We start from the raw sequence: 23,380 nt of genomic DNA, 5'->3' as shown, positions 1-23,380 counted from the left end.
AACATCTCTATATGCAGATAACAATCACCTTGAAAGACTGATTGCTAATGTTCAAATTGCCTTTTGTGCAAAACTGACAAATTTTAGACTAAATTGCTGTTGGCTATGTTTTCAAAAAGGTAGATCTTAATAATGACACTTAATTTTTCTTTTTTGAACAAATGAATGAGTTTCAAGACTGTTTCTACAAAGACAGAGCACTATATAAATTCCACATGAAAGCAAGCCCTAATTTAAAAAATAATACCCTAATGATACCTAATTACTTCCTTGAGAATAAGCAGCAACCTAATTAGTCACCTTTATCTTCATATGCACCTGGAATTGCTATTGTGAATAAAGCATACAAAGCACAGTACATTTTAACAATAATTCTCTGCACTGGAGGAAAGTGAGAAGGTTGGGTTAAGCAGGCATGGTAATTTATGACAAATCATTAGAATTTGTAATGGTATTTGATTCATTTTTTGGAGGGGATTGATCAAATAATTTATAGAGTTTGGAAAAATTCCCATTGCCAGTTACACAGAATTATTTTAGAGCTAAACTTAAAGCATTTCTTATAAAGCTAGATAAAATGCAGTTCCAAGAGACAGTGTATCTGTGTATGTCAGACATTTCTCTGCCATAGCAAATGGCAACTATTAACTCCACACTTTGAGATTTTATCCAGAAAGAACTTGGAAATATCTTCTCAGTTAGATAATGTCTTCTCAGAAATGGGTTGTGGACAGGACAGATTAAGCAAGCTGACAACCACTCAGATGAGTTCCTGGAGGTGAGCCTTTGCAGACAGAAAAGAAAATAAAAGTTCTCATGTCTTCACCACTGCCACAGTGAATGGCTTAAAAATCAGTTTGAAAGATGTTATAAATAAATAAATAAATATTTTTTAAAGAATCAGTTTGTACCATCTTGTATAAAATTTGAAGTGAGAAAGGCAAGGCATATTCTTTCCTTGGGCACTGCAGAAGAATTAGCCCTTACCTTTATTGTTAATAATGTAAATCTTTAGAAATATTTGAAGTGGCCATTCAAGCCAAGTGAAAACAATTCTATTTCATGGTAAATTGCAAATAAGTTTCCATGGAAGGTGAAGACAATCTTCCTGATTACTACTGGACTTTTATGAGTATGAATTTTTTATATTCTTTGGCTTTTGTGAGAAGTTACTTTTAGAGAAACTTTATTTGTCATCAATTTCTTTGTTGCAAATTACCACAAATTTAGCAACTTAAGGCAACAGGCTTTATAAGCACACAGTCCCTGTGAGACAGGACTCTGGAAATTTGCTTAGCTGATTCCCATACTAAGGGTCTCATAGGCTGTCATCAGAGTTAGCCAAGGCAGGGTCCTCATCTGGAGGCTCCACTACAAAAGGATCTGCTTCCAAACGCCTAGTTCTTGGGCAAAATTCATTTCCTTGGAGTTGCAGGACTGAGAGCATTAGTGTTTTGCTGGCTGGAGGCTAGAGGCCAGCCTCAGCTCCTAGAGGCTGTCCAAAGTTTTTGCAGTTGTTTGCCATGTGGGATTCCCCAACCTGACCATGAACTTCACCAAGTTGACCAGAAGAGTCTCTGAGACAAATGGGCTAGCAAAACAGAGTCTTATATAACAGAGCATAATCACAGGAGTGACATTCCATCACTCTTGCTCTATTATACAGTGTTAGAGGAAAGTCACAGGTCCTCCCTCAATTAAGGGGAGGAGAGTATACATGGACATGAAGACCACGTGGCAGAGGTCTTGGGGGTGGGCACCCTAGAAACTGTTCAGTCTTTTCACCTGTTTATCATGGAGCTTTGTTTCCTCTGTTCCAGCAAGTGTATTCTTGTAAATTCTTAAGTGCAACTACTGAATTAAGACTTTTGCTTAGAAGGAGTTTTTTTGTTTTGTTTTGTTTTGTTTTGTTTTGTTTTTTAACCATGTCTGCACTCCTCATTTCTCAACTTTCTGTGATGACTTATACTCCACTGTCTTCCAGTCTCCTGCCTTTTTCACTAGGACCATGAGTTTTTCAAATTCTCAGCAGCTGTGTATAGTCAAGTAAGTAAGAGTCTGGGAGGTCCAGTTCCCAGGCAGAGCCCTTAGGCCTGAATCAGTCTCTTAATGATGATGATCAGATTGCTCTTTCCCCTTACATTCATTTTAGTGTAACCTCTGCTAACCACAACTCTTTAGACTACTGAATTTCTCCTCCCTTTAGTAACTAGGGAGAGAATAGCTTTTGAAATTCCATCCTTAGATTCTTGGATCCTTGGATCAGCTATCCACAAAAAGCCTTCATTGTTAAGAATTTGCCCCAAACCCCTGGATTCCACCCCTCCCACACACACGTTTGAATGGCTAAAATTAATTAGCTTTCTAAACAATTTGATGTTCAAAATTTTACACCTGTGCCTTTGCACCTGGCATCTAAGGAGGTCCTGCTCAAAGAAAATTTTCTCTTCTCTCCAAATAAACCACAAATGGCAGGAAATTCATTTGGTAAACTATAGCTTTAAAAGTATACAGAACGATTATTTTCTGAATTTTTTCTGATTACTAAGATTATTTTGACTTTTAGAAAAAAGGTATATCAGGATTAGTTCAGTTGTTATGAAGATCATTTATAACAAGAATTGCTTAGTAGTCTATTCCAGATATCTATCTTCAGACCACATTCTATGCTTCCAAGCAACGCTGCACTTCATTCTGAAAAACATATTCATCCCACCTTCTCAGAAAAAAAAAGTCTCATTTCTATGTTTATTCACAACATGTCCCTTTGGGTCTTCAACAATTGGTTACTAACTTCACACTCACCTCCACTAATGTTCTCCTCTCCCCGCTTCCCACCTGAGCAGGTTCTCTAGCCATCTACTGGATACATCTAAAGCATTCTTTTGATTTTAGAAGTTGATTTTAGTCTTTTATATCATTTCTTGTCTCTGATTTTCTAAGATAATAACCAGATTAAATTTTTCTAATGATTATAAAATTTCCATTAGGAGTTTCATCTTTATGTGGAAACTATTTAATTCCAATATCTTTAAATAATTGTAAGCAGATTCCTCGTTTCAAAGGCTATGTATTAAAATTAATCTATTTTTCTTTTAAAAAAATTTGGTTGTGCTATCGTTACTGAAAGAGGGATTATGGATTTGTCTATTTCTCCCTTTATTTCTCTTGAGTTTTGTTTTATATATTTGGAGGCTACATTATTATTTGCATGCAAATTTAGAATTGTTGTAACTTTTTGATAAACTGATCTTTTTTTGTTTTCACTGGGATCAGTTCTCTTTGCATTGATTTTTTTCCCTTAAACTCTACATTTGTTGATATTAATGCAACTACACCAGATTACTTTTGGTTAGTACTTGCATGGAATAACTTTTTCTATCTTTTACTTTCCTCATTTCTGCATCCTTATATTGGACAGGTCTCTCTTGTAAGCAGCATATGATTTTTTTTTTTTTTAAATCCAGTGTGTTAGTGTTTGTCTTTCAATTGGAGTATTTACTCTGCTTACATTTAATATAGTTGCTCATATATTCAGCATCTTAATGCTCGTTTTCTATTTGTCCCTCTTATTTTCTGTTACTTTTCTCTCCTTTCTTACCTTTTCTGGCCAACCTGAAATTACATACCCAGCAAAATATATCCTTTGAATATTTTAAAATATTATTATTTTACCTTCTGGGAGAAATAGCTCGAACTCTACTTATTTGCAGAGCACATGTAAAATCAAGTCCATCAGCTCCCTCTGCTATATTTTCATTTTGCTATGTCATTCTGTTACTGACCAGGGTTCCTGGTCTCCTTAATCAATAGAAATGTATCAGAGGCCAGACAAGAAATTCAGGCAAGGCTTGACTGAGGCTCCTGCTGCAGCAAGAGGGAGCAAAACCAAGTAACAGTTTCCCTTGCTTGCTCTCTGAGCGGGGTGGCAAGCTGGTTCCTTCTATGGGGTGAGGGTAAGGGTGGGACCAGGGGTTGGACCGGGGAGGTGATGTAGGTGCTCTCCCCACCGTCTTGATGGTGTTGTGTGCAGGGTGCGTGTGTAGTACCATGCTTTTGCTCCCGGCTCCTCAGAAGTGGCAGTTGGAGTTTTGGTCTTTTTGTATCCTGTTGTTCATGATTTGTCCCAACTGTGCATGAACACAGTTATTTTTAGTCCCTTATAGTTTCTTTTTGTTTTTTATAACATGTTATTGGAGTATAATTGCTTTATAATGTTGTGTTAGTTTCAGCTGCATAACAAAGCGAATCAGCTATACATATACATATATCCCCATATCTCCTCCTTCTTGCGTCTCCCTCCCACCTTCCCTATCCCACCCCTCTAGGTGGTCACAAAGCACCGAGCTGATCTCCCTGTGCTATGTGGCTGCTTCCCACTAGCTATCTATTTTATATTTGGTAGTGTATATATGTCCATGCCATTCTCTCCCTTTGTCCCAGCTTACCCTTCCCCCTCCCTGTGTCCTCAAGTCCATTCTCTACGTGTGGGTCTTTATTCCTGTCCTGCCCCTAGGTTCATCAGAACCATTTTTTTTTTTTTCGATTCCATATATATGTGTTAGCATACAGTATTTTTTTTTCTCTTTCTAACTTCACTTTGTATAACAGACTCTAGGTCCATCCATCTCACTACAAATAACTCAATTTCAATTATTTTTATGGCTGAGTAATATGCCACTGTATATATGTGCCACATCTTCTTTATCCATTTATCTGTTGATGGACACTTAGGTTGCTTCCATGTCCTGGCTATTGTAAATAGAGCTGCAGTGAACATTGTGGTACATGACTCCTTTTGAATTATGATTTTCTAAGGATATATGCCCAGTAGTGGGATTGCTGGGTAGTATGGTAGTTCTATTTTTAGTCTTTTAAGGAACCTCCATACTGTTATCCATAGTGGCTGTATCAATTTACATTCCCACCAACAGTGCAAGAGTGTTCCCTTTTCTCCACACCCTCTCCAGCATTTATTCTTTGTAGACTTTTTGGTGATGGCCATTCTGACCGTTGTGAGGTGATACCTCGTAGTTTTGATTTGCATTTCTCTAATGATTAGTGATGTTGAGCATCCTTTCATGTGTTTGTTGGAGCCTGTGGAGCCTAATTTTCCATAGTATTAAAGTAACATACTGTGTTCAATTATTATGTTAATCACGGGTATTTCTTGGTAAAATACTGTGTTTCAAACATAGTTTTGCTGAGGACAACCACCATTATACACTGGGATTAAGAGAATTAAAGGTACAATAATATAACACCAAATATAGTTCTCTAATATATTTTTCAAAGTCTTAAGTTTTGAAAATAAAGTTCCCGTTATTTATTGGCATTTCAAAATTTGGCTCTAGTATGTTTTCTACAACTTCTGAGGCAAGAAGAACCACCCAATTCACATGAATTTATTATTTCTTGATATTGTTACTTAGAGGATTTTCAAAATCAGTTCTAAAATTGTCTGAACAAAGAATTTTTTATTTCTTTTTCTTTTTTTGTTTTTTTTTTGGTTAAATCAGACTATGTTTCTCAGGGTATAATTTTATGAGTTTGAAATGTGTCTTTGTGGTAATCTCCCAATTGGCACACAGTACAAAAATTGGAGATTTATTTATGATTTAAAAAATCTGTTAATAGCTTTATGGAAGTACAATTAACATTCAAATAATTATGCATGTTTAAATTATATAATTAGATAAACTTTGACGCATTTATGCACTTGTAAAAACATCAACATAATCAAAATTGTGAATATGTTCTTCATCCCCAAAAGTTTTTTTACACTCTTATGTAATCTCGCTATTCTGCCCTTTTGACCTACTCTCTCCTCTCTCCCCCAGGCAACCAATGTTCTGCTTTGGATCACTGTAGATTAATATACATATACTGAATTCTTCAAGTAAATTCTAAGGTATGTACATTTTTTTTTTGTCTAGCTCCTTCCACTCAACATAATAATTTTGAGGTTTATTTATGTTGTTGAATTCATCAATAGTTCATTCCTTTTAATAGCTGATTAGTTTTCCATTGTATGGATATACCACAATGTTCTTAGCACTTTACTTCCTGATGGACACTTGGGTTGTTTCCAGTTTAGTGATATTACAAATCAAACAGCTGTAAATAGTTGCATATGTGTCTTGATATGGATATAAGTTCTCTCTCTCTTTTTTATTTTTGGCCCCACTGTGCAGTATGTGGGATTTCAGTTCCCTGACCAGGGATCAAACCCACACCCCCTGCAGTGGAATCATGGAATCTTAAACACTGGACTGCTAGGGAAGTCCCTTTTTAAAATTTATTTTTATTTTTTGGTATAAGCTCTCCTTTGTCTTAGGTAAATACCTAAGAATGGAAAGACTGGACCCTATGTTCATGCTATTTACCTTTTTAAGAAACTATAAAGTTGATTGTCCAAGTGACTGTGCCATATTGCATTCCCACATGCAATTTAGAGAGCTCAAGTTGTACCATATCCTAATCAACACTTGGTATGGTCAACATTTTTATTTTGGCCATTCTAATAGGTATGCTTTATCACACTATGGTTTTCATTTGCATTTCTCTAACGACTCATCATGTTGCTTGTTTTATTTTTTACTGTCTTCATTTGGAAAAAGAATATCATCTTTGGTAAAGTGTCTTCCAAACTTTGGCTCATTTTTTATTAGGTTATTTTCTTTCTTAATGTTACATTTTAGGAGCTCTTTATGCATTCTATATATAAATCCTTTATCAGATATATGATTTGCAAATAATTTCTCCCCATTATGGTTTGTCTTTTCCTGTCTTAGCAGTATCTTTCTTAATTTTGATAACATCAAATTAATGGACTTGTGTCTTTTATGGATTTTATTTTTAGTATATTTATGAATTTTGCATTACCAAGGTCAAAAAATGTTCTTCTATGTATTATTTAGAAGTTTTATAGTTTTGTGAAACACATTATGTTTAAAGTCCATTTTGAGTTAATTTTTGTATGTGGAAAAAAGCATGGGTTCAAGTTCATTTTGTGCAATTGTTCCAAAAAATTTGTTGAAAAGATTTACAGATTCTCCACTGAATTGTCTTTGCATCTTTATTTAAAATCAATTGAATATATGTAAGTGGGCCTTTATTGGCCCTTTCTATTCTAGTTCAGTGATCCTTGACATAAATATTATTCAGGTGTTTTTACTGAAGCTTTCCAATATGTCTTAGTGTTAGGTGACATGTCTTTCAAGTTTGTTCTTCTTTTTTCAAACTTGTTATTACTACTCTAGGTCTTTGATTTATATATCAGTTTTAGAACCATCTTGTCAATATCTAATAACAAAAAACCTGCTGAGATTTCGATAGAAATCACATGGAAGTTATAGATCAATTTAGGGAGAATTGCCATTTTAGCTGTATTGAGCCTTCTAAGCCCTAAAAAAAGTAAAATTCTCCACTTATTCAGGTCTTCTTTAATGCCTTTCAGCACTGATTTGAGTGTACAAGTGTTGCATATCTTTAGTTGGATTTATTCCTAATATTCCAAACTTTTGATAGTATTGTATTTTAATTTTAATTTCTTTATTTTTTGTGTATAGAAATATAATTGATATTTCTATAATAAACTGGCACACTACAAAAATGCTAAACGTAACTTCTTTGTTTTGAGTTATTTCTTTCTTTATTTATTTTTTAGATTCAGCAGATTTTTCTACTTAGAAAATCATGCAAATTCTAAATCCCTTCACTTTTCCAGTCTCCGGTCTCCACCTCCTCAACTCAGAAAGTTCATTAGTCTGTGCCCTTCTATTCCCTTCCTGTGTTGTTCCTGGAATATTTCTCTGCTTAGTAACATGGGACAACAGAAAATTATCTTGTCTGTTTCACTTCTCTCAGAAAATACTGTCCTTTTTGCATAATATTTAAAGTCATCTTGAGAATTTTTGTTTCATATATTTTACCCAGTTTCTTAGTTGTTTGAAGGAAGATAAATCTGTCCCCTGTTATTCCAGTCTGGCCCGAAGCAGAAATATTTAGTGTGTCTCAATCTATACAAGTATCTACCTCTTGTCCTCACATTTTTTTTATTAAAATATGATTCACATACCATAAAATCCATTGTTTCAAAGTATACAGTTGAATGATTTTTAGAATATTCACTTAATTGTCCAATAACCACCACTATCTAATTCCAGAACATTTTATCAACTCACAAAAGAAACCCTGCCAACCCTTAATCTACTTTCTGTCTCTATGGAGTTTTCTATACTGGCCACTTCATGTAGATAAAATTATGCACTCTGTGGCCTTTGCCTCTGACTTCTTTCAATAAGCAGAATATTTTCAAGGCTTATCAATGCTATAGGATGAATTGGTAACTTAATTTTATGGCTAAATAATGTTGTGTTTTATGGATATATCACATTTTATTTATTCTTTAATCAATTGATGGATATTTAGGTGGTTTAGACTTTTTGGTTATTACAAGTAATGCTGCTGTTAACATTCATGTTCATATTTTTGGGTTGATATGAGTTTTCAGTTAGTTTGAATATATGCCTGGGAGGGTAACTGCTGAATCATATGTTTAATTTTGGATAAACTGCCAAAATATTTTACAAATGACCTTGTTTTCCCTCTGCATTGCAGCCTAAAATCTTCCTTCCCTCAGTAAGCTGGAGCCAAGTTTTGTAGCAAACAATAACACAGGGTTCACATGGCTATATACAGATGGCACTCCACAGTGTACGTGGAAATAGAAGAAAAAAGAAAACAGTAGCACTAAATAAATTTCAGATTTTTGTAAAAAATGGAAAATCTTTGCCATCACAAAGTAGAGCATACTCTGGCATCACACTGCTTTACCTTGGTACTCAGGTGGAGAAAAGCAATGTGAACACTTAGGTGGTGAGTTTAGTTTGTAATAATATTCTTCTCTAGAGACAAAGAAACTAATAAAATGTCTTCTTTGTAAAGTACATGAAAGCTTCTCTGTGGTAAAATGATTCAATTGGGCCTACAGTTAGGAGAGTAGATTTTAAGTGTCCTCACCAATAAATAAATAGTAACTACCTGAGGTGATAGATATGTCATTTAGCTATATTATGGTAATCATTTCATATGTATACATCAAAAGATCATGTTGTACATCATAAATATATGAATCTTCCTCAACTTATCAACTTATGATGGGGTTACCTACCAATAAACCCATCATAAATTGAAAATATCATATGGTGAAAATGCATTTAATACACCTAACCTACCAAACATCATAACTTAGCCTAATTGACCTTAAACATGCTCAGAATACTTACATTAGCCTAAAGTTGGGAAAAATCATCTAATACAAAGCCTATTTTATAATAAATTGTTAAATATCTCATGTAATTTATTGAATTCTGCACTCAAAGTGAAAACAGGATGGTTGTATGGATACAGAATTGTAAGTGTATTGGTTGTTCACCCTTGTGATCACCTGCCTGATTGGGAGGTGCCACTGCTCAGCTGTGACTCTGTGCCTACTGCATTTCATTAGTCGGGATATTCAAAATTTGAAGTACACTTTTCACTGAATGCATGTTACTTTTGCACCATTGTAAATTGGAAAAATTTTGAGTGGGACCATTCTAAGTCAGGGACTGTCTGTATAAAATTTTTATTTAACAATCATACCTCAATGAAACTGGATAAATAGGGGGGTGGGCCTAGAACCTCTTGTTGCAAGAAATCAAGGCACTTTTAAAAATGCCTAGGTTAAGCCTTTGAAAAGGAAAAGAAAATCTCATTGACTTAATTGTGATTAAAAAAACAGTGATAATACTATTTTGTTGAAAGAAGTTGAGTAAATTAAAAGAATCATACACCATTGACATTGACAGTGAAACTCCTTCAAATAGAAAAAGTGCTAAAAAGTGGTGGTAAAACATATATAATTTTCCCAAAATTTCGTCAATAATGCTATATGTTGATCAGTGCAGGTCTGTGAGTCTTATGTTGAAGTTAATCTAATTATAAACCATGGGTTAGCTTTTCATTTTACTCCAACATAATATCTGGAAGAACATATGTGTTTGTAGAATGTTAAATTGTTAGAATATTCAGAAGGAAAATATTTGTTCTTGAAGAGGGAAAGGGATCCATGTTATATTGTTGAAATAGAATGTGAAATTCAGTGGATTCAAGGTAATTTCAGGGAATTCCCCTGGTTTGCAAAGAAATGGAAAATGCTGAAAAATTTTCAGAATTAAAAGGAATGAGCTAACACAAGAATAGAGTAAGAGTTTATTGAAGCAGAATTAAGATCTCAGTAAAGGTAGAAACTGCTTGTCTATTCCCTTAATAAGAAGTCCCCCTTTATGCTAATAGCATTGTAATGGGACAACCCATGTGCAATGGAAAAATGCATTCATTCTAGGGGCACTCATTTGTTTTGGATAGCCTCACATTCAGGAATGGTTCAAGGAGAAAATGGGAGAGGTTATGACATTAAAAATAAATAAATAAATAAAAGGGAAAAATGCCTTGAGGAAAATATATTGAATTATAATAAAAAATAATCTAACGTCACCAATACACTAAAAGGAATTTGGGGGTATGTTGTATATATCGGTCAGAACCTTTGCAAGTATAAATCATTTGATTGTGTGTCCACATTTCAATCACTTGTTTGTACTTCATTATCTCCATATTTTGCTTTGGAAAGAGTAGGAGCCTATGCCAACAACACAGAGTATTTTGCATTGGAAATCTCCAAATCTAACCATTATGGCATGAATTCCTTGAATGCAGACACCAATTTTGTACAGTTGCTTATGGTATGCATAATGCTGCACAAGGCAATGTACTAAGTGTATTATTTTACACATAGGAAGTGGAAAATAATAATTTCTGAAGGATAAACAAATAGATAAATTTTCAGGACATTTAAATTTTACATGCAGAACACTGAATTTCAAACTAACTCAATTAACATTAATATACATACTATCACATTTTATAATCAGAAAAACTAATTAAAATAATGCATTGTAGCTTGAATCAAAAATATATCTTCTTCCAAGTTACCATATCATTTTGAGCATAGAGTTTGCCAATGTCATATTCAAAGCACTTTAAAGATCAATTTTTCTCTTTTTTTTTTTTTTTCCAAAATACAATATATAGAATTTTACATTGAAGGGAAAAAAAAAAATAGCTGACACATAGGGGAAAGAAATGATTGACTTTCCCCACCCAATGTCTGTTTGGATGGACAGAGAGAAGCATGACATTACTGGAGAGGTGATGACATCTAAAATGATGTATCAGAGTACTTGCTTTGGCAGCACATATACTAAATTTGGACCGATACAGAGAAGATTAGCATGGTCCCTGCACAGGATGACATGCAAATTCATGAAGCGTTCCATATTTTGAAAGCAGTTCAAAGAGGGAAGATTATAGCAATACGAGTCTACCTCAAGAAACAAGAAAAATCTCAAATAATCTAACTTTACACTAAAGAAACTAGAGAAAGAAAAACAAACAAAAAAAAAAACCCAAAGTTATTAGAAGGAAAGAAATCATAAAGACCAGAGCAGAAATAAATGAAACAGAAACAAAGAAAACATAGCAAAGGTCAATAAAACTAAAAGTTGCTTCTTTGAGAAGATAAACAAAATTGAGAAACCTTTACCAGACTCATCAAAAAAAAAAAAAAAAAAAAAAAGAGAGAGGACTCAAATCAAAATTAGAAAAGAAAATGGAGAAGTTACAACAGACACTGCAGAAATACAAAGCATCCTAAGAGACTACTACAAGCAACTCTATGCCAATAAAATGGACAACCTGGAAGAAACAGAGAAATTTTTAGAAAGGTATAACCTTACAAGACTGAACCAGGAAGAAACAGAAAATATGAACAAACAAATCACAAGTAATGAAATTGAAACTGTGATTAAAAATCTTCCAACAAACAAAAGTCCAGGACCAGATGGCTTCACGGGTGAATTCTATCAAGTATTTGGAGAAGAACTAACACTGATCCTTCTCAAACTCTTCAGAAAATTGTAGAGGAAGGAACACTCCCAAACTCATTCTATGAGGCCACAATCAATCTGATACCAAAACCAGACAAAGATACTACAGAAAAAGAAAATTACAGACCAATATCACTGATGAATATAGATGCAAAAATCTTCAACAAAATACTAGCAAACAGAATCCAACAACACGGTAAAAGGATCATACACCATGATCAAGTGGGGTTTATCCCAGGGATGCAAGGATTCTTCAATATATGTAAATCAATCAATGTGATACACCATATTAACAAATTGAAGGATAAAAACCATATGATCATCTCAATAGATGTAGAAAAAGCTTCTGACAAATTTCAACACCCATTTATGATAAAAACTCTTCAAAAAGTGGGCATAGAGGGAACCTACCTCAACATAATAAAGGCCATATATGACAAACCCACAGCAAACATCATTCTTAATGGTGAAAAACTGAAAGTATTTCCTCTAAAATCAGGAACAAGACAAGGATGTCCACTCTCACCACTATTATTCAACATTGCTTTGGAAGTCCTAGCCAAGGAAATCAGAGAAGAAAAAGAAGTAAAAGGAATACAATTTGGAAAAGAAGAAATAAAATTGTCACTGTTTGCAGATGACATGATACTATACATAGAGAATCCTAAAGATGCCACCAGAAAACTACTAGAGCTAATCAATGAATTTGGTAAAGTTGCAGGATACAAAATTAATGCACAGAAATCTCTTGCATTCCTATACACTAATGATGAAAAAATCTGAAAGAGAAATTACGTAAACACTTCCATTTACCATTGCAACAAAAAGAATAAAATATCTAGGAATAAACGTACCGAAGGAGACAAAAGACCTGCATGCAGAAAACTATAAGACAATAATGAAAGAAATTAAAGATGATAAAAACAGGTGGAGAGATATACCATGTTCCTGGATTGGAAGAATCAGTATTGTGAAAATGACTAAACTACCCAAAGCAATCTACAGATTCAGTACAATCCCTGTTCAAATTACCAATGGCATTATTTTACAGAACTAGAACAAAAAAAAAAATCTTAAAATTTGCGTGGAGACACAAAAGACCCTGAATAACAAAAGCCATGTTGATGAAAGAAAATGGAGCTGGAGGAATCCGACTCCCTGACTTCAGAGTACACTACAAAGCTACAGTAATCAAGACAGTATGATACTGGCACAAAAACAGAAATATTGATCAATGGAACAAGATAGAAAGTCCAGACATAAATCCATGCACCTGTGGTCAACTAATCTATGACAAAGGAGGCAAGGATATACAATGGAGAAAAGACAGTGTCTTCAATAAGTGGTGCTGGGAAAACTGGACAGCTACATGTAAAAGAATGAAATTCGAACACTCCCTAACACCATACACAAAAATAAACTCAAAATGGATTAGAGACCTAAATGTAAGACTGGACACTGTAAAACTCTTAGGGGAAAACATAGGAAGAACACTGTTTGACATAAATCACAGCAAGATCTTTTTTGATCCACCTCTTAGAGTAATGGAAATAAAAAGAAAAATAAACAAACAAAAATAATGAAACTTAAAAGCATTTGCAAAGCAAAGGAAAATACAAACAAGACAAAAAGACAACACTCAGAATGCGAGAAAATATTTGCAAATGAATCAACGGACAAAGGATTAATATCAAAAATATATTAACAGCTCTTGCAGCTCAACATTAAAAAAACAAATAACCCAATCCAAAAATGGGCAGAAGACCTAAATAGATATTTCTCCAAAGAATACATACGGAAGGCCACAAAGTACCTGAAAAGCTGCTCAACATCAGTAATTATTAGAGAAATGCAAATCAAAACTACAATGAGGTATCACCTCACACCAGTTAGAATGGGCATCATCAGAAAATCTACAAACAACAAATGCTGGAGAGAGTGTGGAGAAAAGGGAACCCTCTTGCACTGTTGGTGGGAATGTAAATTGATACAGCTACTATGGAGAACAGTATGGAGGTTCCTTAATAAACTAAAAATAGAATTACCATATGATCCAGCAATCCCACTACTGGGCATATACCCTGAGAAAACCATAATTCAAAAAGACACATGGACCCCAGTGTTCATTGCAGCACTATTTACAATAGCCAGGTCATGGAAGCAACCTAAATGCCCATCAGCAGACAAATGGATAAAGATATGGTACATATATACAATGGAATATTTCTCAGGCATAAAAAGGAACAAAATGGAGTCATTTGTAGAGAGGTGGATGGATCTAGAGACTGCCATACGGAATGAAGTAAGTCAGAAATAGAAAAACAAATGTCGTATATTAACGCATATATGTGGAACTTAGAAAAATGGTACAGATGAACCGGTTTGCAGGGCAGAAATAGAGACACAGATGTAGAGAACAAACGTATGGACACCAAGTGGGGAAAGCAGTGGGGGTGGGTGGTGGTGATGTGATGAATTGGGAGATTGGGATTGACTTATATACACTAATATGTATGAAATGGATAATTAATAAGAACCTGTTGTATAAAAAATAAATAAAATAAAATTCAAAAATTCAAAAATAAAATGATGTGTTACAGTGTTAAAACAAATGAGAAATGAATATGTGATTCAATTTTCTTCTAAATACATGCAATAAAATGTTTTATTTTAATATATTTCATTGCTTGTATAATTCATTTATTGTTTCTTTTTCATTTTTTCTTTCTTTTTCTTTTTTAGTATCACTATTTTGTGCTCTCTATATTAAATCATAACCATAGCAATACCTTAGAGATATCTCACAGATGGATAGGAAATTTCTAACAATGCAAGGCAACTTAAAAAGGAAATAACAGAATAGGCCATGACCATGACTGTCACAGCCTATGTTGCCCAGGGCGTTTTCCTGCCATCTCAAGAAACTTCCACTTATAGGAGCAGAGCTACTCAGGGAAGGCCGTGGTATCAATCTTCTCATTTAACTTTAATGTTACTGTCCCATAACTTCTGCTTTATAAAACATATTTTAGGGTTGACTCAGCTATGTTTATAGTATTAGCAGATGTGAAGGTAAATATGTGGACTAGGAAATTAGCCCTACAAATTATTTGAGAAACAAGAAAGAATTAAGGTTTCAGATCATGGCAGTTTTTCATAATAAATTTACATTCTGTGATAAAAGTGTAGTCTGAAGAACCAAGAAGAAAATAACTCCATTAGACAGGTTCATTTTGAATAGGGATTCCACATAATTATAGTAGAATATATAACCTCATTTGAGTATAACTGATTACAAGTACTCACGCTGATGGGAATCAGGAATATTGTGTTAATCATGGTAATTCTTTTCTAACTCACTGATGGTTACTCACTTATCTATCAGGAACAGTCTTTAGATCTGCTAATCACTTTCCTTTTATCTTTTTTTTAATGGAAGTATAATTGGCTTACAATGTTATACCAGTTTCAGGTGTACAACACAGAGATTTGATATTTTTGTATATTACAAAATGACCACAACAATGTCTAGTTATCATTTGTCACCCAAGGATATTAACATATTATTGAATATATTCTCTATGCAGTACATTAAATCTCTGTGACTTATTTCTTTCATAACTGAAATAATCTCCCTCTCCTAGTTCAGTCATCTACCCATTCTCCTCTCCTCTGGCAACCACCTGTTTGTCTGCTGCATCTATGAGTCTGCTTCAATTTTGTTATGTTTGTTCATTTGTTTTGGTTTTTAGATTCCACATATAAGTCAAATCATATGGTAATTGTTTTTCTCTATATGACTTATTTCACTTAGTGTAATATCCTCTAGAACCAGACATGTTGCTGCAAATGGAAAGATTTCATTTTTCATAGCTCAATAATGTTCCATTGTGTGTGCCTGTGTGTGTGTGTAATATATATGTGTGTGTGTACATATATACATATATACATATATCACATATATATGTATATGTAGATATGTGTGTTTATATGTATGTATGTATATATGTGTGTGTGTGTTATGTATATGTATATACACATCACATCTTCTTTAGCCATTCATCTGTTGGTGGACACTTAGGATGCTTCCATATCTTGGCTATTGTAAATAATGCTGCAATGAACCTATATAGATAGGGGTGCAAATATCATTTCAAGTTACTATTTTTGTTTTCTTTGGAGAAAATCCTAGAAGTGGAATTGTTGAATCATATGGTTGTTCTATTTTTAAATTTTTGAGGAGCCTCCATACTATTTTCCATTGTGCCTGCCCCAATTTACATTCTCACCAAATATGCACAAATGTCCTCCTTTCTCCACATCCTTGCCAACACTTCTTTGTTGTCTTTGTGATAATAGTCATTCTGACAGATATGAGGTGATATCTCACTGTGGTTTTGATTTGCATTTGCCTGAGTGTTGGTGAAGTTGAGCATTTTTTCATGTGTCCATTGGCTCTGTGTATGTATTATTTGGAAAAAATGTCTATTCATGTCTTCTGCCCATGTATTAATTGAGGTGTTTGGTCTTTTTGATATTGAGTTGTTTGAGTTCTTCGTATGTTTTAGATATTAGCATATTATCAGGTATATCTTTTGCAGATACGTTCTTCCGTTCAGTAGGCTGCCATTTCCTTTAGTTGACAGTTTCCTTCATTGTACAAAAACTGTTTAGTTTGATGTACTCCCATTTGTTTTTGCAGATGAAGTTTATATAGATAGGTGTAAATTAGTAAAACATGTGTTAGAAACCCCAGATAAAAGGTAAGAGTGGAGATTAGGATTTTTTAAAATTATTTAACAAATATATATTGAGTTCATTCTGTGTTCAGACACTGTTATAGGCACTGGAGATCTGTTAAATGATGTCTGCCCTCATAGAGATTACATTCAAGTAAGTCATGACCACCGTATAGTTCCCTTGCTTATGAATTTAGATAATAATTGTTCTTGTGGTTGGAAACTATAAGATTTTATTAGTTTCTAACAACATATTTATATTTAAGGTATTCACAAGAAGAAACAATATTTTGTTAGGCTATCAGTCTATTGACTGGTAACATATATTTATTTGAGCAGTATAATGGTAGCAAGCCCAGTAACGATATTTATTTTTGCCAAACATTTTTCATTCTGTTTAATTCTAAGAATAATTAAAAATTCTCAAATGAAATAAAGAATTAGGGAACAAACCTAAGTTCATATTCATATGTAGTTGTGGTTAATTCCTAAGTTTTTCTTTAACTGTTAAAATCTAAGTCAAAATCAAGATTAGGATTTATTTTTCAGTATCTACCAGTAGAGGTGCATTAATTTTGCTTAATTTTAGTTATTTTCAGGGAAATGAATTTAGTCTTCGAAAGAGGAAAGCATACCACAGGTAACATTTTCCACTGACTAGAGTCAATGTTTCTTCATGGCCAACCAAATATTTTATTATTATTTTCTATATTTTCATTGCTTAGCTCTTAAAGTATGTTATTGGCAGTGGTTGATCTATTTTCACCATATATTATGGTCCTGCAAGGTTTTCTTTCAGTTTTTCTGGTTTTTATTTTCATAATCAGTCTCAAGTTTTCTTCCAAGAAAAATATGCATATTCATTTATTTTACTCTCAATTTCAAAACAAATGAAAAATAGGAAAAGACAATTTTGTAATAAAGCACAATTGTTGCTCTTTTCTGATGACAATGTAATCCTAGGAAAGGTTAAGCTTTACTCTAACTAAATGCAAGAGTTTATTCAGATCCAGCGCATGCACATATATTATGAAGATATGTAAAATATTTGTCAAAATGTATTTTCATGCTTGACTTTCATCGCCTCTGCTCTCAGCTACATTTCACCATTACTTATTGTTCTTGCAGGTCCATTTGAGATATATTTTGACAATCAGTCAAACTTATTGGTTTATAAAAGTCTGCTTTCTTAATGTGGGTAAGATAATAATGCAGAAGGATGATACACTCAGCTTTGTGGCACACAAAGCATAGTATTGCACGAGATTAATAATCTGGGGACTAATAATTGGGAGATATAAAGCAGTAATTAATAATCATGAATTGATACTCTAGTTCAGATTAGTTTACCTAATTACCATCCGTTAGAATCTGAACAAATGGACCATGTGACAGATGAACTTCTATAGGGATAGAAGGGGGAAATTTTTTAAATCAGCTAGAGGATGGCATAAATCCCTGAAAATCTGAGTTGAGAATATTAAGAAATCTGAATATGGAAACCATGACATGGGAAATGATAGAATATGAAGGCAAGTTTCACCTGCTTAAAAAATTGATCTGGATTAAGTTTAATTTGTATGGTTTGACAGGCAGTGCAAGTGCCTGTTTGCTGATCATATTCTTAGGCATAACTGTCAAAAAATTTGATCAAAGAAAAATGGAAAGGGGCAAACATTTCTAGAACTTTCCTTTGAAATAATGACCCCCTTTCCTTTTCTCATTAATTTTAAACCATCACCACCACAAAGAAGCAGAGACTCCATTTATCTGTAGTCTGGTGGCTGGTAATTTATATTTCTCTGTAGGTTCATCAATTTTAAGCCTTTGCAGTAAACAAAGGACCTCTGCTTGACTTTAGTAGATAGTCTTGACATATATTAAGTTACTCCAATTACCAAAAGAAGGTATTCTGACAATATCTTCACTCCTACAAATACCTTTCCTATATTCTCACCTAGCAATGCACCCAGTAGGTATTAAAGCTATTTATTCAAACAGCGACTGAATTAAAAGAATATGTTAAATGTGGCACAAAAGTTTGAGTTTATGTAATTCCGTTTGAAGAAAAAGTAACAATAGCCATTTAAGAAGTCTAGATAGTATTTACTTGATCCAGAAATTCCATTACTGGACATTTGTTTTCCAGATACACTTGTACATGTGTGCAAAGACAAATCTAATAGGATGCACAATCGAATTTCTTGTAATACCAAAAGATTAAAACACATTGTAAATGTCCTTCAATAAGAGACAACAAGAGACAGGTTAAAAACATGTTACAGCCACAAAATAGAAACCGTGCGGCCATTTAAAAGAAATATGTTTATATTACAGTGTGTATACATGTGTGTGTAAGTGTGTGTACACACGCATTCATATATATATATATATATATATACTCTATATATGTATCATGTTTATTTATGTGTATATAGTACAGATATATACCATACACATATATTTATTGTACATGTGATAACATATATACAACACACAAAATTTGAAAAGATCTCTAAGATATGTAAAGTTTAAAATAGAACATAGGGCTTCCCTGGTGGTGCAGTGGTTGAGAATCTGCCTGCCAAAGCAGAGGACACGGGTTCGAGCCCTGATCTGGGAAGATCCCATGTGCCACGGAGCAACTAGGCCCGTGAGCCACAATTACTGAGCCTGCGCGTCTGGAGCCTGTGCTCCGCAACAAGAGAGGCCGCAATAGTGAGAGGCCCGCGCACCGTGATGAAGAATGGCCCCCGCTTGCCACAACTAGAGAAAGCCCTCGCACAGAAACGAAGACCCAACACAGCCATAAATAAATAAATTAAAATAATAATAATAATTCTTAATAAAAACAAAAAGTAAAATAGAACATAAAGAGCAGCACTATGTACTATACATAAGTGCCAATCCTAGAAACAATTCAAATTTCTGTCAACCAAGAAATGGATAAAGAAATTGTATTCTGTTGATATAATAGAACACCATACATCAAAGAAAATTAATGAGCTATAGCTACACACAATATGCTTGAATCTGAAATACATAATATTGAACTAAAAAAAGTTAGACGCCAAAGAATACCTTTAATAAAATTCGAAAACAGGCAACACTAAACTATAGATTTTAGTTACCATATAATGATGATAAGATAAAGGAAAAAATAAAGGAGCAAATATCATAAAATTCAGCTTCGTTTTACCAATAGAGAGAGGAGAATTACCATTTATTTGCAATCACTCTGTGTGTGTGTTTGTGTATTGGCAATGCAGTATTTATTAAACTTGGAGGTGATTATATTGTAGCTCAGGTTATAATAATTCATTATATCTACATTAATGTTTTATACACATTTTATTTATGGTATATTTAATGAATAACAAGATATTAATATGAAATGTAAGATGCTAATCAATGTGTACCTTATGTTTATATTTGTGGTAAGAGGAGAGTGTGGTATATTTACAAATGTGTATATATATGTATATATATAATTTTCTGATGAACAACCAAAAAGTTGAAAGGGTAGTTACATTGGAGAAAAGACATCATAAAGTAAAAATTGTGCCCAGAATGTCATCAGGAAAAATACTAGCTTAGTGAGTTTTTTTTACTTGAAGAACTGCTTTTTAGTCGTTTGACAGAAGGGCTAAGCTTTTGAAAATATGTTTTTCTTTTTTTGTTAGAGCAGCAAAATGCCAGGTATGCCTGGCTTTTCTCAATTGTGTAAATTCCAACAGTTTTAGCTTGTGCAAAATATTTGAAGTCTAGTCTAAAGAAATTTTCAATTAGCGCCTTTGTAATATAGTATTTGTTATTAACCAAGTTCCACTACATAAACTTTTGTAATGTGTTGCCTCACTGAAAATAGCAAATTGACCTAAGAGCACAATAAGATGAATTAACCAAATGAGTTGAATTTATTCATGTCTAACTGTATCCAAGTTACATTTTTTAGTTTATCAAGGGGAAATGATAGCAGAAAAAATAGCAAAAAAAAAAAAATGTTAAAAATAAAATACTGTTTTTCTAATAAACATATACAATTACTTGTAAAGTGGACACATTTTTGCAGCTACAGAATACATTTGTAAATGCAATGACAGTATTATAAATATACTTTGTTGGCATTAGAGAGGATAATCCACCTTCTCTCTTACTTGACTGTAATTTCTGTATTACTTCAGAACAAGGTGAGAGGTGATCCACCTGAATTTTCATCCCTGCTTTCCAACTTTAGTGAAATCTGAAGATTTTTCCTGAAATCCAAAGTCTGTTCTAAACTTGTTTTATGAGAGCTACACACACTAAGTAATGATGAATGAGTTTCTCCTTGTGGTCATGAACTTTTGCAGGAATACTCCATTAAGTTTAAATCTTTTGAAAATATATGCCTCATAGAGGTGCCAGAGAAGATTGAAAGTAATCCTGTATTTCTTAAGGTGATGCTTCAGCCTTACAGTATGTGGTAAGAATTTGAAAACTTTCCTTAGCTTTAATCTGTATAGCTATATCTTCCTTAAGAATGCAATGTGATGAAGAGTCAATTCTGCAATGATTCACCTAAAAATGCAACAGCAAAAATTGATACAGGGATATTTAACTCTGAATAGATGAGGACTATTCGACTACCTCCAGTCTCACAAAAATATTTTAATTTGCAAGATATGCTGGAAATTATGTTTAGAGTGATTTACCATGGTCCACATTGCTGATTAAGATTGAATAAGCAGTTGAAATAAAAGAAACATGAAGAGAAACAAGCCCAAAATTGCTGCAAGTGGTCCAATTATTTTCATAGTCAAATGGTTTTTATAAAGCTTCAGTAGAATAATCAATGCTTACTCCTTTGAAATTGCACTCCTTTAGTTCTCTGGTCATTTGATTCTAGACTCCCCAGGAATGAGGCCTGGGAGAAGAAAAATGACAACAAGGGAGTGTATGCCTGTGTCCTTCTCCTTTTTTTTTTGTTTTGTTTTATTTTAATACCTTACTCTGCATAAAAGAGAGATTCCCATTTTGTTTAATACTCTTTCAGAATTTGTAGATGGAGATTATGAACTTAGGAAAACTTGTGTATAAATCCTAAAAGAACCCCTTTGTACTTTGTGACCTTGGACATTGTTTTAAATTTTTTATTGGCTCATTTTCTATAAAATGGAGATGATCATACTTACAAGTTTGATTTTTTAATTAAAACAATTTATGTGCTACAGCATATAGTCAAATGCTATAAGAATGTTCTTTTTTAAATATTGATCTAAAGGCAAAACATTTGTGAAAAAGTGTAGTAATTATTATGGTCAAATATTAAGAATTATTTTTCCATAGAGTTTAGCAAAAGAGCAAGATATACCTTAGTTCTCACATTAAAACAAACAACATTTTTCCTATTCAACAGACATAAAGATTTTAAATATAATATTAAACATAAAAGCAACATACCTATATGTACAAAGCAAAATACCTATATGTACCAAAGTGCAAACTAAAGAAGAAATGTGCAGTATTCTTACTAATAAAACTATAAATTTTTGATGTACATGAAGGAAATCTGAATAAATGGAAAGCTACAAAGGTGTATGAATGAAACAAGTCAATTTTGTAAAATTTTCAATTCTTTCCCCTCAACAAATTTAATGTAATCTCCAAATTCTGGAACTTGACAAAATCATCCTAAAATTTCTAAAATTCAAATGGAATTTTACATGAGGAAGAATAAGCAAAAAAAAATTGAAATATAATTATAAAGAAGGGAAAGGCTCATCCTACCAGATAATACCATATAAAGACCTAATTTAAAACTAGCATAATGTTCCTATTGACATAACTAGACCTATAGAACAACAGAACAGAGATTTCTAAAACAGAGCCATATATATACTTGAATTTGAATTTGAAAAATGTGATGTCTTTAATAAACGTTTTTGGAATTCCAATATCAAATCACTGACATACACATGTGCAAAAAAATCCAAGTTAGTGAAAAACCTAAATGAAAAATGACACAACTAAAATTATAGTTATAGAAGAATTTGTTTATGTATTTGGAGTATTAAAAGTGTATTGAACAAATCATAAAGAAATAAACTGGTAAATTTGACTGAACAAAATTTTAAACTATTTAAAAATAATGCTATAATTATATTTAAAATGTGCACAAAAGCATGTAATAAAATATTTGCAACATGAATAACATATAATCAATAACATTAGTCCCAAGGGTATATAAAGCAGAATTTAGCCATATCTGCTATGTTTCAACTTGTATAAAGAAAATATACTCAAATTGTATACTTAAAAACTAAGAATAATAAAATAATAAAATTTGGCATAAGACAGATCAGGCCAGGTCAGGTGTGCATTGTGAAGGATTTCAGAACAAGCCACCCCAAATGTTACCATTTTGCCATATGGATTATTCTGAGCTATAGGCAAATGAGACCCTGTGGCCTCAAGAGAAAGTTCTGCCCTTCTCTTAACTACCTGGAAGAATTGAAATGGGGAGCCTTTCCCAGAACGATAATTATTACCAGAGATATATTTCATCTGAGTGAATCATCTATATGGCAGGGCAAACATCTAGTCACCCCAAATTTTCTCTTATTATTATTGTCCTGTGAATTAACCCTCTGTCCTTGCAAGCCCCAG

At 33.2% G+C, this 23,380-nt stretch overlaps 1 non-coding gene across 1 annotated transcript; it reads left to right on the top strand.

The window, feature by feature from the left end:
• Positions 1 to 11,284: 11,284 nt before the first annotated feature.
• LOC117308898 (U6 spliceosomal RNA) lies at positions 11,285 to 11,390 on the top strand. The gene has a single exon (XR_004523149.1). It is a non-coding gene; the product is annotated as a U6 spliceosomal RNA (small nuclear RNA).
• The last annotated feature ends 11,990 nt before the right edge of the window (positions 11,391 to 23,380 follow it).

The sequence above is a fragment of the Tursiops truncatus genome, chromosome 18, assembly GCF_011762595.2.
Source record: "Tursiops truncatus isolate mTurTru1 chromosome 18, mTurTru1.mat.Y, whole genome shotgun sequence".
Taxonomy (NCBI): domain Eukaryota; kingdom Metazoa; phylum Chordata; class Mammalia; order Artiodactyla; family Delphinidae; genus Tursiops; species Tursiops truncatus.
Note: the sequence above shows the minus strand (reverse complement) of the source record. Positions and strands in the feature narration are given on the sequence as shown.